The sequence below is a fragment of the Mirounga angustirostris genome, unplaced genomic scaffold (assembly GCF_029215605.1).
Source record: "Mirounga angustirostris isolate CCGP_5_RB_7025 unplaced genomic scaffold, mMirAng1.0.hap1 SCAF_4, whole genome shotgun sequence".
In the NCBI taxonomy this organism is placed as follows: domain Eukaryota; kingdom Metazoa; phylum Chordata; class Mammalia; order Carnivora; family Phocidae; genus Mirounga; species Mirounga angustirostris.
The window spans coordinates 67786937-67806096 of NW_026991712.1; positions in this window are offsets into that span (position 1 = coordinate 67786937).

The window sequence follows — 19160 nt, forward strand, 5'->3', positions numbered from 1 at the left end:
AGAATTAAGATTGATGAATTGACAAATGTTAATATCCTGGTTGTGATATTGTACTATAGTTTTCAAGATGTTACCATTGGGGAAAACTTGGTAAAGCATATATGGGATCTCTGTATCATTTTTTTTAAATTTTATTTTATTATGTTATGTTAGTCACCATAAAATACATCATTAGTTTTTGATGTAGTGATCCATGCTTCATTGTTTTCATGTAACACCCAGTGCTCCATGCAGTACGTGCCCTCCTTGTATCATTTCTTGTCACTGCATGTGAATCTACAATTATCTCAAAATAAAAAGTTTAGTTTTTAAAAAATAGTAAGTCTAGATAACTTTGAAAAAAAAATTTCTCCTTATCTTTCCTCCATTTGCCTCCTTGATTCAGGAAAGGTTTGTGGCAAGCTCCTGGAAATAATTAGGTTTAAGGAGAAAGGAATGCCCCCAAAGTCTAAGAATAATTTGACCTCATTGAGAAGGAGTGGGATGAGGAAATTTGGAGAAAAAAAGAAAAGCAAGAGAACAAAGGAGAGATTGAAGAGTCCTTAGATAACACCAGATAATTGGGACAGAAATAAGGGATGTTTCAGCAAAGGTCCTTGTCAGAAAGAGAGAAGATGCTTGAGGAACCAAAAGTTACATGGCACCTAAGCCATGGTCCACAGACTAGTCAACCCTCTCTAAGGTGTTCACAACCTATCTCCAGCCTATGCTAGCTGTCATAACCACCAGGGGCCTATGAGGGCGCACCCCTTGGTAAGCAGTTAGCACCTTGTTCAGTGAATGTACAGTAATGCTTATCCATAACCTGATATTTTTTGGCCTTGTCCAAATTACCCCCCACAATGTTCCAACATATTTGTAAAGCCAAAGAAAGGAAGGTAGAACCTGGACATCTAGTGAACAGTGATAATTGAAGGAGGTGCTCTTCTATCTATATTTAGGGGATGATGTTAAACAGGGCCAACTTGAGACTACCACCCTCCACCCCCAGAAAGACTCAACCCAGCTACAGTACCTTTCTGTTTCTTCAGCATTCATCTTAAGCCTATGGAAAGTCTGGATTTTAGTTTTCTATCATACTTTATGTCTTTTGTTATATAAGTCCCCTTTCAACATTAGTGAATATGTTATAAAATTGGAGCTCAGCAAAGAGATTTTTATGCAGCCACACTAGTTTCTTTATATTTCTTTACCTTTTATAGTGCATTGGGACTATGTGTATTTTGTTTTCTAAATTTCCACTTTAGGGGACTTCTACCTATCTTAAGCCACATTCCTCTATATAAACACCTGCTAATGAACTACACTTTCCTCTGATTTTGTTTTAATTTTATTTCCTCCACGTTAATCCATATGTAAGATTATCCCAGGAATTACCTTATTTTTTTCTTATTATGAAATCTGATATGTGTTCTATTACTTCTGCATCACCAGTGAGTTCTTCCTTCCTGGTAAGCATTAGCTCCAAAGTTCTTCATGTTACAACTTCTGTCTTCTTGGAGAACAAAGTCTCATCAAGGCAATTGAAGAGTTTATCAAAGCCCTGCTTTCAGCAGAATAAGGCTTTCAGCAGATGTCTGGGTAGTTCAAGTTTCTTATCACAACCAGATCATATTCCTGCACCTGTTTTATAATTTGTATGGGAGTGCGTCATTCCCTTCCTCTAACTGCCCAGCCATCCACAGTAGTGATATCACATCTGTTTCCTTCCACTTTACCCTTAACCAGATGTTCTCAGCTGTGTTTCCAAAGTCAGGTTTATTAACTTTCTTCTGTAAAAAACTTCTTGAGAGACAATGATATTCTCCAACCATTTCTATTAGGTACATTTCTCTTGTGATTTCTCAATTTCATTGCTGCTTATGGTATTGGTGATTCTTATGGGCACATGTATATCAATTTGTGGTGAAATCATTAGTTATTTTACTACTCTCTGCAGCAGTATGTAGGTACTTATAACTGTGGTCAATCATGACCTTCTTATTTACTTTTCCCTCTGACAGTTAACAAATCCTTCTTCCTCTAAGGAGAAAGCTGTACCACAACAGTAATTCTTGATGATATGAAAATTTTACAGAGTTCTTTGGGGACATTTCTTTTCTTTCCCCTTAATTTTCACTTTTTAGAGGCCCTTTCTAACAGGTTGCTGACACTCCTGTTTAAATATGTTCTTTTCAGGCAATTGCCCAATGAGTCAGAAGGAACAGAGTTTATAAAATGCTAAGAAAAATCATTCTCATCTAAATCATTGTTCAACTTGTTTGACAGAGAGCATACAAATTTAAATGGGGGAGAAAAAAATCCAGTTCTTCTCATGTCTCCACGTAATTCCAAGAGGACAAATTGCATTATATGGATGAAGCAGGAATTTTTAAATAAAAATGTTTTCACTGTTTTTAGCTACCCCTCCTTTTTTTCTTACCATTTTGATACATATTTTATGAGTGACAACATCATTGCACAAGCTCCTCACAGATGTTAATGATCCAGAATAAGTTTTTATTATTATCTCCTCTCATAACTTCTTCATATCTTTCCAAAAGTTACCTCGAAATGTTCTAGTTCAATGACTGTTTATATAACACAAAGTGATTTGTAGAGTTCTGTTGGGGTTATTTGTATGCTTGTTTTAAACAATGTTCAAAAGGAAAAGAAAAAAAACTTTTCTGTTAATAATCACGATACCATGGCAGGTGTTTCCTTTAATCCTGTTATGGAACAGTAGGGGTGGATGTTCTAAAAGGAGAACATTGGTGATATTCAGATAAATGGGATCATTTGTTTCCAAAGAGAAGAATTTCCTTGATGGCCAGTTTCTCCCCATGAAAGTCATAGTGACAAGTAGATAACAAGGAAGTCCAGTAATTAGGTGGCTAGTATATAACACTTTAGTGGCCCAAGTCACCTGTTCTCACATGTGGCCAAAGCACAAGCATAGAGCAACAGAAAATAGCAAAGTACAAAGAACAGAAATAATATGAACATAACCTAACTTGCAAGGAATGAATTTCAGGAAAAGCATCAAAAGTAACGATGCAGTGAAAGGTAAGAAATGTACGGAAGACAGAAAGGTTGCAAGAGAAGAAAAAGAAAAAAGAAATATAAAGGTGCAAAAATACCAAGGAAGGGCAACAAAGCCATAGTAACTTAAGAATGAAAACATAATACTTTTTCAATCTTAATGGTCCCTTAATAGTTCAGGATAGTAAGAAATAGACCAAATCAAGACAAGCAGTTCCAATGCGGGAGGGGCAAGTACCCAGTGTTCCAAACCACAGAGTCCAAAGAGGTATAGTACACATCAGCTTGGTTCAGAAGAGCTTCAGTGGCTGTAGAAATTCATTTTCTGAGGCAAAACAAAGCAATAGAAAGTTCCAAGCAGAAGCGATGTCATGGTTCCAAGAATTCAGTTCACTCGCTGTATGACTCCAAGCAGCAAGTGAAAGTTGAAGGGACAGGGTCTATCCCTATCTAGAGAGAGCTAGCCAAGAGATTCCTGTTCTCAAAGCAGGAAAACAGCTTCAATAGAGAAATGGAGTGTAAGACAAGAATCAAGAAATGGGCACCTAGATGTCTGCATTAGACAATCATCTAGATAAAGAATACATTCCTAGAGCTCTTCTTCCAGGTTTACTAGCAACAAGATAACCTGAAAAATGACTGCTTGTAAACTCTACCTATAAGTACAAAAGTTGCTTCAACCTTCAGCTCAGTATAAACTGAGCATGTAAAATGAAGGTGAGAGAAAATAAGGTAGGATGAGTCAACCCAGTGTGTGAAACCCTTGCAACAAGAGTATGAAGATAATAATAATAATAATAAAAAAGACAGAAAAGGAACAAACTGGGTAAAAGAAAAACAATGAGTTAAGACCATAAGACCAAGCCAGTGATCAAATTCTATAACTAGGGAAGATTTATCACAAGGTGTTTCTTACGTAAGTTTTTCTGGTTACTTCAACTCATCTTTAATATGATTTAATTAATGAAAATTGGCAAAATTTGGAATAATTACCCAAAGGTAATTAATCTATTTATGAGCAGTCACTATTTGTTTAAAGTTCTAGCTAAGAAGCCAAATAAGATATTGTTTATATCAGAAAATGGGTTAATAAAAGTACTTCTTTTAGAAATGGTGGACTGAGTGACAGGGACCACTCCTCCCTACAACAAAATACAAAAAACTTCCAAGAGCTAACTAACACAATATTACACAATTATGAGATGGTGATCCAGAATGATGAGGTGAGAAAAGTACTTAAGGCTGCTTTTGCTCATTAAAAAGAGAAGACTAAGTGACTAAGATGAACTTTTGGTGGACTTCCAGGGCTAGAGGGGAAAACTTAAGGTTTTATCTTCCAGGATGGAAAACTTGGTACATAACCCAACCCATTTTGAGCCAAGTCCCTTAAAGACTATATCTAAATAAATGTTAACCAGATTAAAACCAGCATTGGAAAAGTCTTCAGAATGTCTTTTTTCACCTGGATATCTCAGGATATTTTATTCCATAAGTTTGGGCTAAGGTCATCTTGAAAGACCATCACACCCAGACACTTGGCAGGCAAATAAACTCACCTGTTAACAAAGATAACATAATCTTAGCTCTCAAATTATTTCCAAAAGTATTTTTTCAAACACAATGTCCAGCACAAAAAAAACAACTAGAAAAACAGTACAAGTACAAAGATACAGGACAAATTACAAAATATCAAAAGAAACAAATAGAAAACAAAAAGGTAAATAAGAAATTGAGATATTGGAAATAACAGGCACATTCTGCAAAACAAGTAGGTTTTCTGTATAAAAAATGTAAGAGATTAACTTGAAAATTTTGGCAGGAAAAGGGAAACCATAAAAAGTGACAGAATATTTTCATCAGTAGATAAATTTAACAGCAGACTAGACGTAGTGGAAAAGAGAATTAGTACATTTAAACATATATCAGAAAAAATCTACAATTTAATATTGAGACAAAAGGATAAAAACTATAAAAGAGACAGTAAGAGACATTGAATATACTGAAAGTTGTCTAATAAATGTTTAATTGGAGTCTCCAGTGATTAGTTTTATGTGTCAACCTCAACTTGCCTAGGCTATGTGGTTACTCAATCAAACACTCATGTAGGTATTGCTATGAACATATTTTGTAAATATGGTAGACATCTCAATAAGTCGAATGTAAGTAAAAAAAGATTATTGTCAATAATGTGGGTGGACCTCAACCAGTCAGTTGAGAGGCCTTAAATCAAAACTAAGTTTTCCCTGCAGAAGAAATTCTGTCTCAAGACAGCATTATCAATTCTTATCTGAGAGTTCCCAGCCTGCCAGCCTGCCCTACGGACTTCAGACTTGACAGCAACCACAACTGCTTGTCAATTCCTTGAAATAAATCTTTCTGTCTCTCTCTCTCTTTCTGTGTGTGTGTGTGTGTATGCATACCTACACATATATATGGATATCAGCATTGGAAAGTTATGTTAATTTTGACTATATAAAACAATAATATTGTTTTGACTATGTAAAAATTTTGACTATGTAAAACAATAATAATGATATATAATGTTAGTGGAATTGAAAGTATATTTTGAAGGAGAATGAAATATACAAAAAATATGACAAAGTTTATGTAAATTACAAATGGAGTGTAAGTGTTCTAAGATTCTTGTATTATCTAGAAGAGTAAAAGTTTTGACTAACATTAGACTTTGATAAGTCAAGAAGACTCGTAATTTCTAAGAGTAAGTACTAAAAGAATAAAAAACAAGTATATAGGCTTCCAAATTTGTAAGGTAAAGGTGAGAAACTGAATTATGTTTTAAAAAATGTTCAAGTGAAAGAAGAAGAATAAAATGAGAGCAAAGGCAGGACCCAAAAAAATGCATAGACAGATGATAGATTTAAACTCAACTATATAAGTAAGTGCATTAAATGTAACTGGACTAAAAAGCTTTTTTAAAAGACAACTCCTGTTACCTTAGATTAAGGAAAAAATAAAATGTATACTGTTTAAAAGAGACTTCTAAAGCATAAGGATACAGAAATGCTTAAAGTAAAGGATATAACAAGATATACCATGCAAACATGAACCAAAAGAAAGCTTGTGTAGCATATAAGTACCGCACAAAATAAAACTTAAGGAAAAAGGCACTGGTAATGATAAAGAAGTTCCTTTGTAATGATAAAATGTTGATTTCACCAGAAAGATAAAACAATTCTAAATCACACACATCTAATAACATAACCCTACAATAAAACAAAAGGCAGCAGAAATGCAAGTAAATTGGTTAAATCACCATCATATTAGTGAATCTTAATATACCTCACTCAGTATTTGAAAGAAGAGGCAAACAAAAATCAATAAGAAAATAGCAAATTTGAAAAACATGATTATCAAACCTGAATTAGTGGATAATATAGAACCACCAAACTCAATAACTGCAGAATGCACTTCCTTTTCAAAAATACATGAAACAGCTTTAGAGAAGAATACACTCGACCAAAAAGACCATCTCAACAAATTTAAAAGAATCAAAATCTCAGAGTATATTCTCTGAGCACAATGTCATTATGTTAGAAATTAATAAGCAGAAGATATTCTAAAAATATTCCCATATGGTTTAATATAAGAAATATACTTCTAATTAACCAATGGGTCACAAAAGAAATCACAAAGATAATTAGAAAAACTTTGAATTCATGGATAACACAACTAGTATATATCCAAACTCATGGAACTCAGAAAAGACAGAATGCAGAAGGAAAATACATATGCTTAAATGCTGACATGAGAAAAGCCTGAAATTTAGTGAGTTAAGCTTTCAGATCTATAGATAGAAAAAGAAGAGTAAATTAAACTTAAAAAGAGTAAAAGGAAGGAAATAATAAAGGCATGACCATAAATTATTGTAACAGAAAACAAATAAATAGAGGGACCAAAGAAAAGCCCAATTTATCAACACCTTGGGAGACTGATCATGAGGGAAAAGGGAAAGCACAAAGAATATCAGGAAAGAAGAGGATGATGCTACAGACACTAAAAATGAAAATAGGAGAAAAACACAATCTTACACCAAAATTTTTCAAAATTTAGGTGAAATTGACCAATTATTAGAAAAACACAACTTAAGAAACGGACATAAAAATAAATAGAATTTAAATTATTCTTATGAAGAAAACTTCAGGCTTAGGTGGTTTCACCAACAAGTTATTCTAAATATTTAGGAAATAACTCTAATCTTACAAGAAATCTTGTAGAGATCAGAAAAAGAGGATACACTTTTCAAATAACTTTAGGAGGTCAAGATAACCTTGGTCCCAAAAACTGGACAAGAAAAAAAAATTGCAGGCCAATCTCCCTCGTGAACAGAGATTTAAATATTCTAAATAAAATATAAGCAAATTGAATCTAGCTATCCAAAGAAATAATACAACAGGACCAACTTTGATTTGCCCAAGGAATTCAAAGTTAACGTTAGAAAATCAATGTAATTCAGTGCATTTACTAAATATTATGATGATCTGCAGAGAGGCAGAAAAAGTATCAGATAAAATTCAACATCTTGTCGAGATAAATATTAGCAAGTGACAAAAAATATCAAGCATTGTATTTAATGGTGAAATATTAAGCATTTCTTTCTGAGATTGGGGAAGGATGAAGATACTATTGTTATCTCTATTCAACATTATTCTAGAGATTTTAGCCAGTGCCAGAAGGCAGAGACAGAATAAAAGATAAATGGATTAGAAAGAAACCAAACTTCCATTTTTCACGGATGATGTAAGTGTGTACAGAAAAATCCAAAAGATTCCACTGATTATTAGGACTAATAAAGATGTAGCAACTTTCCCTGATTCAAAATCAATATACGAAAATCAACTGTGCGGCAATGTTCTTTATCTGGGGAGTTGCTACATGTTCATTTGCTTCGTAATAATTTGTCAAGCTGCACATTCATGTGTTGTGCACCCTTTTTTTTAACCTTACCCATTACCAGGACCTTAAAGATGTGATACGCTTCCTAAAAGGATCTATCAACTTAGTAGAGAGGCAACATGTATGTGTAGCCCTTGGATCCTGAAAAGCAGCAATACCTATATACGAAAATAGTTAAAACCTTATTTAATGGACACTCTTGATGCTCATGATTTGGATTAATTCCATCCTTATTTTAATGTTTGAGTTTCTCATTAAAGCAACAATTTCCTTTATATCATTTACAATAGACCCCGTAAAAGTATGACAGAAGCTATTTATCCACCAAAGCATGCTATATCCCTTTAGATATTTTTCCTTAAAATAGACTCTGACTCAACAATTCTATGCACCTAGCTTTCAACCAAAATGATCTGTATATTTTATTTGGCACCTGATGCACTGATCTATACACTAGCCTTTACCCAAAGGAAAGGGTCACTCAGAAGGAAAGAACCATTTGATAAACCTATAGAGCAAAACATTGTCAGTAGAACTGAGACATTCTCTTAAAGACCAAGTATAACAGTTTCTTTTCATTCACTTATCAATAGATAAAAATAAATTGGATATTTATAGCACAAACAAGCACTATTTGATTCACTTATTGCTAGTTGCATTGAATATTGTTAAAATCCATTGGAAGCCCAAAGAGCCATTAGGAGGGGTGGCAGTCACAGTAGCCCCATCATTGGGCCTAAAAGCAGAATAAAAAAGCAGTAGCAGACCTCATGTAGGGATACAGTTTAGAACTCTGGCAAAACTCCCATGCTCCTAGGGTACCTGATTTCTTTTACAAAAACATCATGTGCTTTAAATGCCTGAACCACTTTTCATCTAAAAAAATACCATCCACTACTGCACAGTTATTGTAATAACCTATATTATATGTTCATTAGACATTAAAAATACAAACACTGACATTCTTTGCCTTACCTGTTATGGCACAAAAAAGCATAAACGAGTCTGTCAAGTAACAAAAGGATTTTGTTAAACATCCCAAAACTAATCGGTTATTATTCTGCCTGTCAAGGAAAAAAAAAAATCAGAAAACACAAATTCATATCATTTTCTATTAACCAACCAAAAATAGAGGATAAAATGTAATACCACTAGAAAAATGAATAAGTATTAGAAAACCATCACATTCTATAAAGGTCTAGCTTTTGGAAACTGTAACCCTGTCATTAAATTATTTCCCCAAATCCATTCACACAGTCATGTGCTGAGTCTAAGAGGAGGAGGAAAGATCATTTTTTTCCCCAAATTTGGTATCCAGCTTTCTAAAAAAAGACAAAGGCACATTTTATCATCCTGGAAGAAGTGACTTCAGTGAAGCAGATAAAGTGTCTAATAAGGCCTAATTATCTCATGTTGTGATTCTTTTTAAATCACTTTTAACCTCAGGAAGAATTTTAATTATCTTGTATAATAAAGTCTTTCCTTATTTCACCCCCTCTAGGAGAAAAGGCATATTAAACCTTATTTTTGTCAAAAGATAAGAGCAGTATTAAGTTTAAATTGATGTCATTATGAAATATTCGGTATCAGGATTACAAATTTCAACTTCAGTAATTATTCGATTGGTCACAAAAAGAGTATCATTTCACCACCAACTCCTAGAAAGAGGCCATCATGGCTCTCAGCATGCATGCAACACACCAGGGACAGTGGGGAGAGAGAAAAATGTATTCTTTCTATTCCAGTAGAGTCTTGTGATTCCAAGGTTAAATTATTGAAGCAGTTTGGGAGGTACTTTTTAATATGATTTTCAAAAAGTTTTCTCCTCATTATCAACTCTTTAATAAACACTTCAAAGTTTCTGTGAGCTTCCCTATTGGGAAAAATATTAATTCATGAGTCTTCTTCCCAAACATACAGCTCAGTTCTCTCGTTGGGATTCAAGAACTCAAGAAGGAAATATTATGCAAGTGTCTGCATATGGAAAGACAAAGTTTCCCTTCGTCTTTTTTCTATTTCTCCTACAAATGCACTCCCTTCATGCTTGGCACATAACCTCTATCCTGCAATATGATTCTAGCGCGAGGCACGGGCCCTCCAACTGGGGGGAGGGGAAGGGAGGCGCCTGGGTGAGGCGCTTCTGAAACAGGGTGTTAATCTCTTTCTCTCCTCTTCATTCCCAATCTATATAAAGTAACAGCAGTAGTTAGTGTTGACTACATACTAGGCATTGTGATAAGCACTTTCCAACACATTTATCTCATTTTTCTTCACAACAACTCTATCCCCATCTACTAATGAAGTCATTGATCCTTAGAAATGTTCAGTAGCTTTCCTGAGGTTAGGTAACTAGTAACTGGTGGAATTTGAATGCATCTCTGTTCCAATACAGAATCCATTCATTTAACCACCACACCAGCTGTAACACAACCTTTATTTTGATAGAGAACAAGTAGTTGCAATGTGGATATTCATGATGCCCTGGAAAAGCATGGAATTTTTCATATACTTACATGTTTATGTAGTCATCTTCGACCCTTGCCACAGAAATCCATTTGGGTGAAATCTTAAAGCAGACCATCCTCGTGTTAAAACACATGATGGAGAATTACAGAGATGCAGAATTCAATTATGTGGTATTTTACTCAAAGGAACTCAAGTTCTCTTTGGCTTACTACAATAGAAGTCTATGTTTTATTCTGGTCAAATCCCATTGGCAGTATACAGGGAGTGGGAGAGAAGAAGGTCATTTGTGCATTTAGGGGCCCAAATAACCAGGGGTTCTGACATCTCACAAAGTCACCTTTGGTGCTAACCTCTAGCCTGGGGCCTTGGAAAGAAAGAGTAGAGGGTTTTCTGAACCAGGCACTATTCTCAGTTTTTTACACATATTAACCCCTTTCATAAAACCACTTATGATTAGTCATTTATTATGATGATGTAAATAATGTTGCTTTAAACTGTGTTATTCAGTTTTGTACTGGGAAGTTTAAACCACTGCCTCCTAATCTTTCTTGAACTATTAATTTGATTAGTTCAGTCAACACAAAGGTAAACTTCAGACAAGTTGACCTATCTAATCTGTTAAAACACAGACTGCAGAGCCCCACTCCCAGAGTGTATGATTCAGTAGATCTGAGATGATGTCCAAGAATTTTCAGATTCCCTAGGTGACACTGAGCTATTGACATAGATAAACCAAAAGGGTTTAGCTTGCAAAGGTGTGGTAAAACCCCACCTAAAGAATATGGACCTTTGGAATCTCTGGGGAATGCAAGAGAATGGCTTATAAGAATGCGTACAACTCTAGGGTGCCTGGGTGGTTCAGTCACCAAAAGCATCTGGCTTTCGCTCAGGTCATGGATCCCAGGGTCCTGGGATCGAGCCCCATGTCAGGCTCCTTGCTCAAGCCTGGTGGGGAGTCTTCTCCTCCCTCTCCTTTGGCCCCGCCCCACCATGCTCTCTCTCTCTCCATCTCTCAAATAAATAAATAAAATCTTTTAAAAAAATGAACGGCGAGGCACCTGGGTGGCTCGGTTGGTTAAGCCTCTGCCTTTGGCTCAGGTCATGATCCCAGGGTCCTGGGATCGAGCCCCGTATTGGGCTCCCTGCCCAGCGGAGAGTCTGCTTCTCCCTCTCCCTCTGCTGCTCCCTTGCTTGTGTTCTCTTTCTCTCTCTCTCTCTGTCAAATAAATAAATAAATCTTAACAAAAAAATGAATGGGTACAACTCTGATTTTGATTAGAATTATAGAAAACAATGTCCCTGGGGGCACCTGAGTGTCTTAGTCAGTTAAGCTTCCTCTTCCTCCTCTTGATTTTGGCTCAGGTCATGATCTCAGGGTCATGATATCAAGCCCCATGTCGGGCTCCACAATGGATGTGGAGCCTGCTTAAAGAGTCTCTCTCTCTGTCATCCTCTGCCCCTCTCCACTCTCTCTCTAAAAAAATTAAAATAAAATAAATAAAACAAACAACAACAAAAACAAACAGAAAAATACACTGTCCCTGGATATTAATTATAATAAGATTTCCAAATGTCATGTAAGCAGACAAGTCTTCAGCTAAAATTATGTCGTCTTGAGTTTGCAAATCTCCATGGAGGAAGGAGATGCTGTGTCCTGCTGTGTCCTTTATGCTTGGTGGCACTTCCCTAACCCTTTCTAAAAAGAAAACTTCAGAGATTTTAGGGCAACCTGACTTAGAGCCACCTTGATATAAAGAAATGAGAAGGCATTCAGGAAGAGATCTCACAGGCAATCCATCTCTCTGGCCGGGAGGAAGGGAAGCCAAGATCATCATGAGAAATGGGCTCTCTGAAAACAAGCCCTTGTAAGGCACTGCCTAGCCGACCCTCATAACCCGCACAGGGTAGATACACGCAGAATAAGGACACCATTCCTCAACTCTGGACTGCTTCCGACTTTGCAATTTGAGAAGAAGGCAGAACATGACATTGTGATTGATACCCCATTCCTCTTTCTCCGTGGGTAATATTGCTTAGAATCCCGTCAGTGCCAGAGTCAATTTCAAGGGCCTCTACAGAACATGATTGTATCTGGGGCCTTTCAAGTTCCAACTGTGAGATTGCTTTGTAGGACATTTTTCTAAAATAAATTGTTGCATGTTTTGGTTTCTGCTTCTGATTCTCACTGCCCTTGCTAGATTGGTTATTTTAAAAGTCCTGTTTTAACCACAAATGAGCAACTCAGTTCTGTCTTCCATGCCGGGAATGAGATCGTTATCGTTATACCAAAAGCTGATCTTTTCCTATTCTTCTAAGATTATGTTGGATTGGGAAGGGTGAGCAGTTACTCCCTCCTCTCTGTTCCTTCCATCTGAGAAGGACCTGGTATAGACAGCCAGCCAGAGTGTCACCAGAAGCCACAGGACCTTCTCACTAAGCTCAAATATGTAACAAAACTCTTTAAGAAAAAGAAGTTGCTCCCTGAGAGTCTCTCTGAGGGAGTGTCCTTCCATCACCAAGCATTTCTTTTTCTTTTTTTAAGATTTTTATTATTTTTATTTGAGGGAAACAGAGAGAGAGTGATAGAGAGAGAGCACAAGAGATTGGGATGAGAGGCAGAGGGAGAAGCAGACTCCCCACTGAGCAGGGAGCCCAATGTGGTACTCGATCCCGGGACTCCGGGACCATGACCTAAGCCCAACCGACTGAGCCACCCAGACTCCCTCACTAAGCATTTCTATATGAAAAAGGGACAGCAGGTATGAGCCCTGAGGTGGCAAGGAAGAAATAGTTCATGCTAGCAATTCTCCCAGTATCATTTCATTTACTCGTTGAGCAAGTGGTTATCAAAGGCCACTGTATATATCCATGTATATACCAGTATACCAGCACAGTGCTGAACTCTGGAAGTGCGTGAGGGAAAAGAGACAGAGAGTCCCTGCATCTACATTATATTTCAACAGGAAAAGCAGATATTAAACAACTACGTGCATTAATAACTAATTGTGGTTGCAATAAGGCTTGTGGGGCACTGCTACAGTGTGAGGAGCTGAGCTGTCCTGGGAACGGGAAACTCTTCCCTAAGGAACTGACTCTTACACCAAGTCCTAAAAGAGGAGTAGCGTTCTCTCACAGGAGGGATACAAGCAGGGCAAGACCCAAAGGCCCAAATGTGGGAGCAGATTGGGGGATTTAAGGAACTAGCGGAGGGCTGTGTAAATGGGATAAAGACAGCAAGACATCCAACAGGAGATGGAGTTCAGGTGGGGTGATCGTGCGCCCACGATCGAATGTGAAGCCTCTCCAAACATCAAGGACGTTGTCCAGAATAATCAAAGTGCTGTCCTCTGATCCACTTTTATAATCCAAAGCGTCTCGTGGAGTGCTTGGCAAAAGATGTTCAATGAATGTCAGTTGAATAATGAATAAATTAATCAGAAATGTAAGCATGTGTGTAAAATCTATCTTTCACATATTGGAATCTGTGCTCTGGTCCATTTGCTGCAATATTGCAAAATCATATAAGTGTCTGGGTTTCTTGAATTTGAAAAGGCAGCCTAAAATAATTATTGAATTCTGAGCCACTATTCTCTCCAGTTAATTCCCAATGTAGCATATGCACTCCTATTCAGCATTTCTGGTTCTCTGTCCAAATGAAATAAGAATATTTTCAAAAGACATATTGGAGCACTTATACCATATCAGACATCAGAAAATTCTAAAATTTTAATTTGTAAGAGCCAGAAGCGATAATAGTATCAGAAACAGCTGAAAACAGTATGGACAATGGAATGAAAGACCTCCTCCCGACAAAATTTTCCACTCTTTACAAACATTCTTTTTTTGTATCTATCCCCATCTCTGAATGCATTTGGCCAAAAACTTTAAAATTTAAAAGCAAGATGGACTTTTTAGGCAGTTGATGATTTTTTCTCAATCACTCTATTCACGTTTATATTCATCCGTTTATATTTACTGAGCTGTTACCATCTATCAGCCACCATGCTAAACACAAGAAAAGCAAAAGTGGATGTAACATATTCTCTTACTGTCAACAGTGTTAGAAGGAGTCTATAGACAAAAGGTATTGAAATGTCTCAGGTAGCACCTTGCACCACCCTGCAGCCTAGAGCTCTGCCCTCTGTCCCCTTCCCCCATTGCAGACCGTCAGCCTGATCCCTTCTGTCCCCGCTCCCCTCGGCCACCCTGCAGGGCCTGCCGCTGCCTCTTCTAGCTCCGAGGTGTTCTTGGGAGCCACCCACTCCAACACTTAGGGACTCATGAGATCCAGTGAGTGCTATGGTGCTCTATGCCTGAGGGTTTGCAGTGTTTATTTTAATGTACATCTGCCCTCCTGTAACAGATAGAGGTAAAGCATGCATTCATACAAATTCCTGAATGGTGAGTGTGTTCTTAAAATTGAAATAAATGTTAGTGTGCTAAAAAAAAAAAAAAAAAAAAAAAAAAGAAATGTCTCAGGTAGAAAATTTGGGTCTGGGGCAGTAGAGACACCCAAAAAGGAATGGCCAGTTCTATCTGTGTGGGGTGGGGGGATACCGAGAAGCTGCTACATAGAGGTGTAGACAGGAAAGGCTCATGGGGGAGCTGACATTTTCCTAAGTGTTGAAAATGTTCACTATACAACCAAGGGACATAGAAAGGTAGCATTCCGGGCAGAAGGAGCAACCAGAGCAAATGCAGGAGGAGCTAGAATAGCTTGCAATGCTCCAAGAGCTCCCTGAGGCTTGGTACAGAAGAGCACAGGGTTTGTTCCCGTCTAATCAGAAGCACCTTGTATTGAAGAGAGGGCAGCTCCGAAAGATTCTTAAGCAGGGGAATGACAGAGCCAAGAATTTTATTTCCAAAAAGTCTCTCTGGTAGCAGTGTAAAGAGTGGGTTGGGTGGAAGTTAAGACTAAAGATGATTATCTAGGCAGGAAATATTACAGAGCTAGAACCGATAGAATTAAGATGGCTTCATGAAAATGTTGGTCTAAAATAAAAGGATAGTTAATGCACCTTTCATCCCATTAACACATTAGTAACTTTGTATAGGATTATTCAAGGCTATAGTTGGCTAGACTTTAAGGTCATCTAACCTGGTGCCCTAATTTGCTAAAGAATCTAAGACCCAGAGAAGTAAAGGTCCCAGAGGTAAGCAGGGCAGAGTAGGCTCAGGTATCCTCAGTTTGGGCCAGCTCTCCTGAAGGCACATGTCTCTTCATCTCTCTTTAGTTTATTAATCAAATAGTGACCAGCTGTCAAACAGCACTACTAGGATTCTATTCTAAGGAACTATGCAAGAAATTGTTTATAATACAAACCATCATTTCATTTTATATTTTGTATACTCACTTGTTTATATTACATTGTGCTTGCCTAAAATTATTTTTTAAACTTTGGAAGTTTCTGTAAGACCCAATGAACAAGGGCCATACAAAAGGCAGTGATCATTAACATTTATAAAGCTCATTCACATTCATCTTTTATGTCTTGGGTGGTGGTGATCTAAGGGAGTATATTGCTATACAAATATTATAAGCCTGGGGTGCCTGGGTGGCTCAGTCAGTTAAGCAACCAACTCTTAATTTAGGCTCAGCTCATTATCTCAGGGTTGTGAGATCGAGCCCCATAATGGGCTCCATGCTCAGCATGGAGTCTGCTTGAGTTTCTCTCTCCCTCTCCCTTTGCCCTCCCCCACTCTCTAAAATAAATAAATAAAATATTTTTTAAAAAATGATAGGCCTGTGTTTGAAATCCAGTTCTGCCACTTGCTAGCCGTGTTATCTTTGGGAAGTCACTTAATCCCTCTGTGTTTCAATAAGATAGGCATAATAATAGAACCTCTCTGGTAGGGTTGTGGAAATATTAAATGAGTTAATGCACTAGAACATTGTTTGACATATGGCAAATACTATATAAGTGGTAGCATTTATCAGCATGGATAAAAAGGTTCACTAGCCATGGGGTGGTCCAAAATGGGACCCTAACAAAGACAAGGCCTAGCTTTGTATCTCACCAGAGGTTTATCTCTGGCTGTTTTCAACCTTCCATGAGTCTATTAGGATGTTTCATATGATCAAGTTAAATTTGGATGAGGTGATTCTCCCAGTCTCTTTGTTTGTGATTATTTTCTTCTGACTTCCTTTCTTCAAGTGTTATATTTTCTCATTAAGGAAATAGTGTTGCATCATTTTGCAAGAATTGTACTAAACTTACCTAAAAATATCACAAACTCTCCTGAATACTCATTAATGATACAGTTGAATTTCTTCAAATAATGAGAAATCCATTCTCATATTTCCTGAATCTGCAGCCAAATACTAATTTTTATTGTTCTAATAAGAGATACCCCTTTGTTCAATAATAAACAGGTACTGAGACATACTAGGTGGTGGAGATGCAGTTAGGAATACGGAGACATTTCCTGGACTCAGGGGAATCACCATTTTATAGAGGATTTGTTCATTGCACTCCCATCCATAGAGTACCTACTGACTGGGATCCACATAGTCCCTGCCTTCATGGAGCCTCAGGTCTAATGAGGGATATAAAGAACAGATAGGGAAACAAAAAGGCACATAATTACAGACTGAGAAAAGACTCCATGGGCAAAGAACAACCTCCCCACTCCTCCAAGGGAGCAGGTCTGTGTAAATAAGGTGAGAAGAGAAAGCCACCATGAAAAAGTAATGACTAGGGGGAACACCAGCCCAGGAGCCTGCCATAAAGGAACAGAGGAAAAGAGTCAGAGTAGAAGGAACAGTATAAGAATTCCTCATATCAGCAAGAAGATAGCAGGAAGGGAAAAATGAAGGGGGGGAAATCGGAGGGGGAGACCAACCATGAGAGACTGTGGACTCTGAGAAACAAACTGAGGGTTCTAGAAGGGAGGGGGGTGGGGGGATGGGTTAGCCCAGTGATGGGTATTAAAGAGGGCACGTTCTGCATGGAGCACTGTGTGTTATATGCAAACAATGAATCACGGAACACTACATCAAAAATGAATGATGTAATGTATGGTGATTAACATAACATAATAATTAAAAAAAAAGGAACAGAATAAGTGAAGTGAAGGCCCCATGATAGGAAAAATTCATAGCTATGTGGCCACCCCAAACGATTAGCCTGACTGTGGGTAAGTGAAATGAGGAGTCTGGAATAAGGGTCAAGGCCCCCAAAATGATTAGCCCAACCCAATCATGGCATTCAAATTCCCTTTGCCAATGATCAGATCATGCGATTCTATCCTAGTCAATTCCAGTGAAGGAAAAACTGTGGGCTTTTGCAAAAGTGTTTTTCTTGGTCCTAAGAAGGAGACACAAGGAGAGACAAATCCAATAGAAAGACACAAGCTAAGCAGGAGCCCCTCCTCCTTCCTTGGATGCTGTGCTTTCCTCAGCTTCCTGTGACACAGGACGACCAAGTTTCTCATTGTTAAGCCAGTTTAAGTAAGGGCTTTCTCTTGCTGATGCTAAGTGTATCTTCACTAATATATAGAAGCCTCGTGACTTGGGGAAATGGTCAAATCATTGTATGTTCTACTTGAGAGCGCGCTACTGCATTTTTTTAATGCTACAGATACCTATTTTTGAGAAACATGTATATTCTCTCAAGAGTTTATAAACCAAGGTGACTAGATTAAGTTTAATGACAGAAGAAAGCTGTCAAAGAATTAAAATACTTTTCAATAATGTTTTCTACAGAATTATAGAACCACTTTCAAAAGAGAAGCAAGTGAAAGAAATTCAAAAAATGTGAAAATATAAAAGTAAGAACATACTGAAGACCACATTTGAGTAAATAACCCCTGAAAAACAAAACAAAAAAATAAAAGAACCGACAATAAAGGAGGTTTTCTGTCTCTCTCTTCTGTCTCTTGATTTATTATCTACCAAGTCAGATGAAAAGTAGAAATGGGACTATTGAAGTTAAGAGGGGAAAATTATTTGGAGGACACCTCTGATGTTGTAAACAGCAGGGAATTGTCTGAGCATCAAAAATGTCTTTGGATGGCAGGTTATAAAGAGAAAGGACTTACTGGCCTTTGTGGTCCCCAAATCCTGAAACAGGCAAGTCACTAGAGCAGGGAGAGATTAGTATGGATCACAAGATAAACAGAGGGTATTAAAAAAAACTGAGAACTGAGGGCCCCGAGGACAGAGAAACCTAGACCAGAAAAAATGGGAGAAGGGGGAAGGCTGCCCAGCCCCTTTCCATGGCACCATGTCAGAGCACAGGCCAGGCTCCATTCCTCCAAAGCTACCTGTCTGGGAGGAAATTTCAGCTCGCGCTGTGTAAGTCTGCACATTTTAGATTTGGGCCACTATAGAGCTAGTCTATTTCTCTGGTTATTTTTAAAAATGTCACCTTAGGTATAAAGATTATGGTTGTTAGAATAATTTTGAAATACTTAACCTCTCAAAAACATAAAGTCTCATCTTCTAGAAAGTAAATGAAACACGCTCCTGTTTTTTTCCTCTTGAGATTAAAAGAAAATTCAACTCATTCCCCTATTTCATACTATTTATAGTAACTATAATTTATTCTAAGTTTCCCACTAAACTTAGTCAAATGCACCCACATAAGTGCTCATGCGTGTATAAATATACATGAAGATGTGATTTATTGTGAGCAAAAATATGAAAAGAACAGATTCACCTAGCAAATAAATTAAAGGATGTCTAATCACTTTACAAAATTAAACTTTACGGGAGCTCTTTAAATACTGAGTTTCTATGATGAGTTTTCATAAAATTA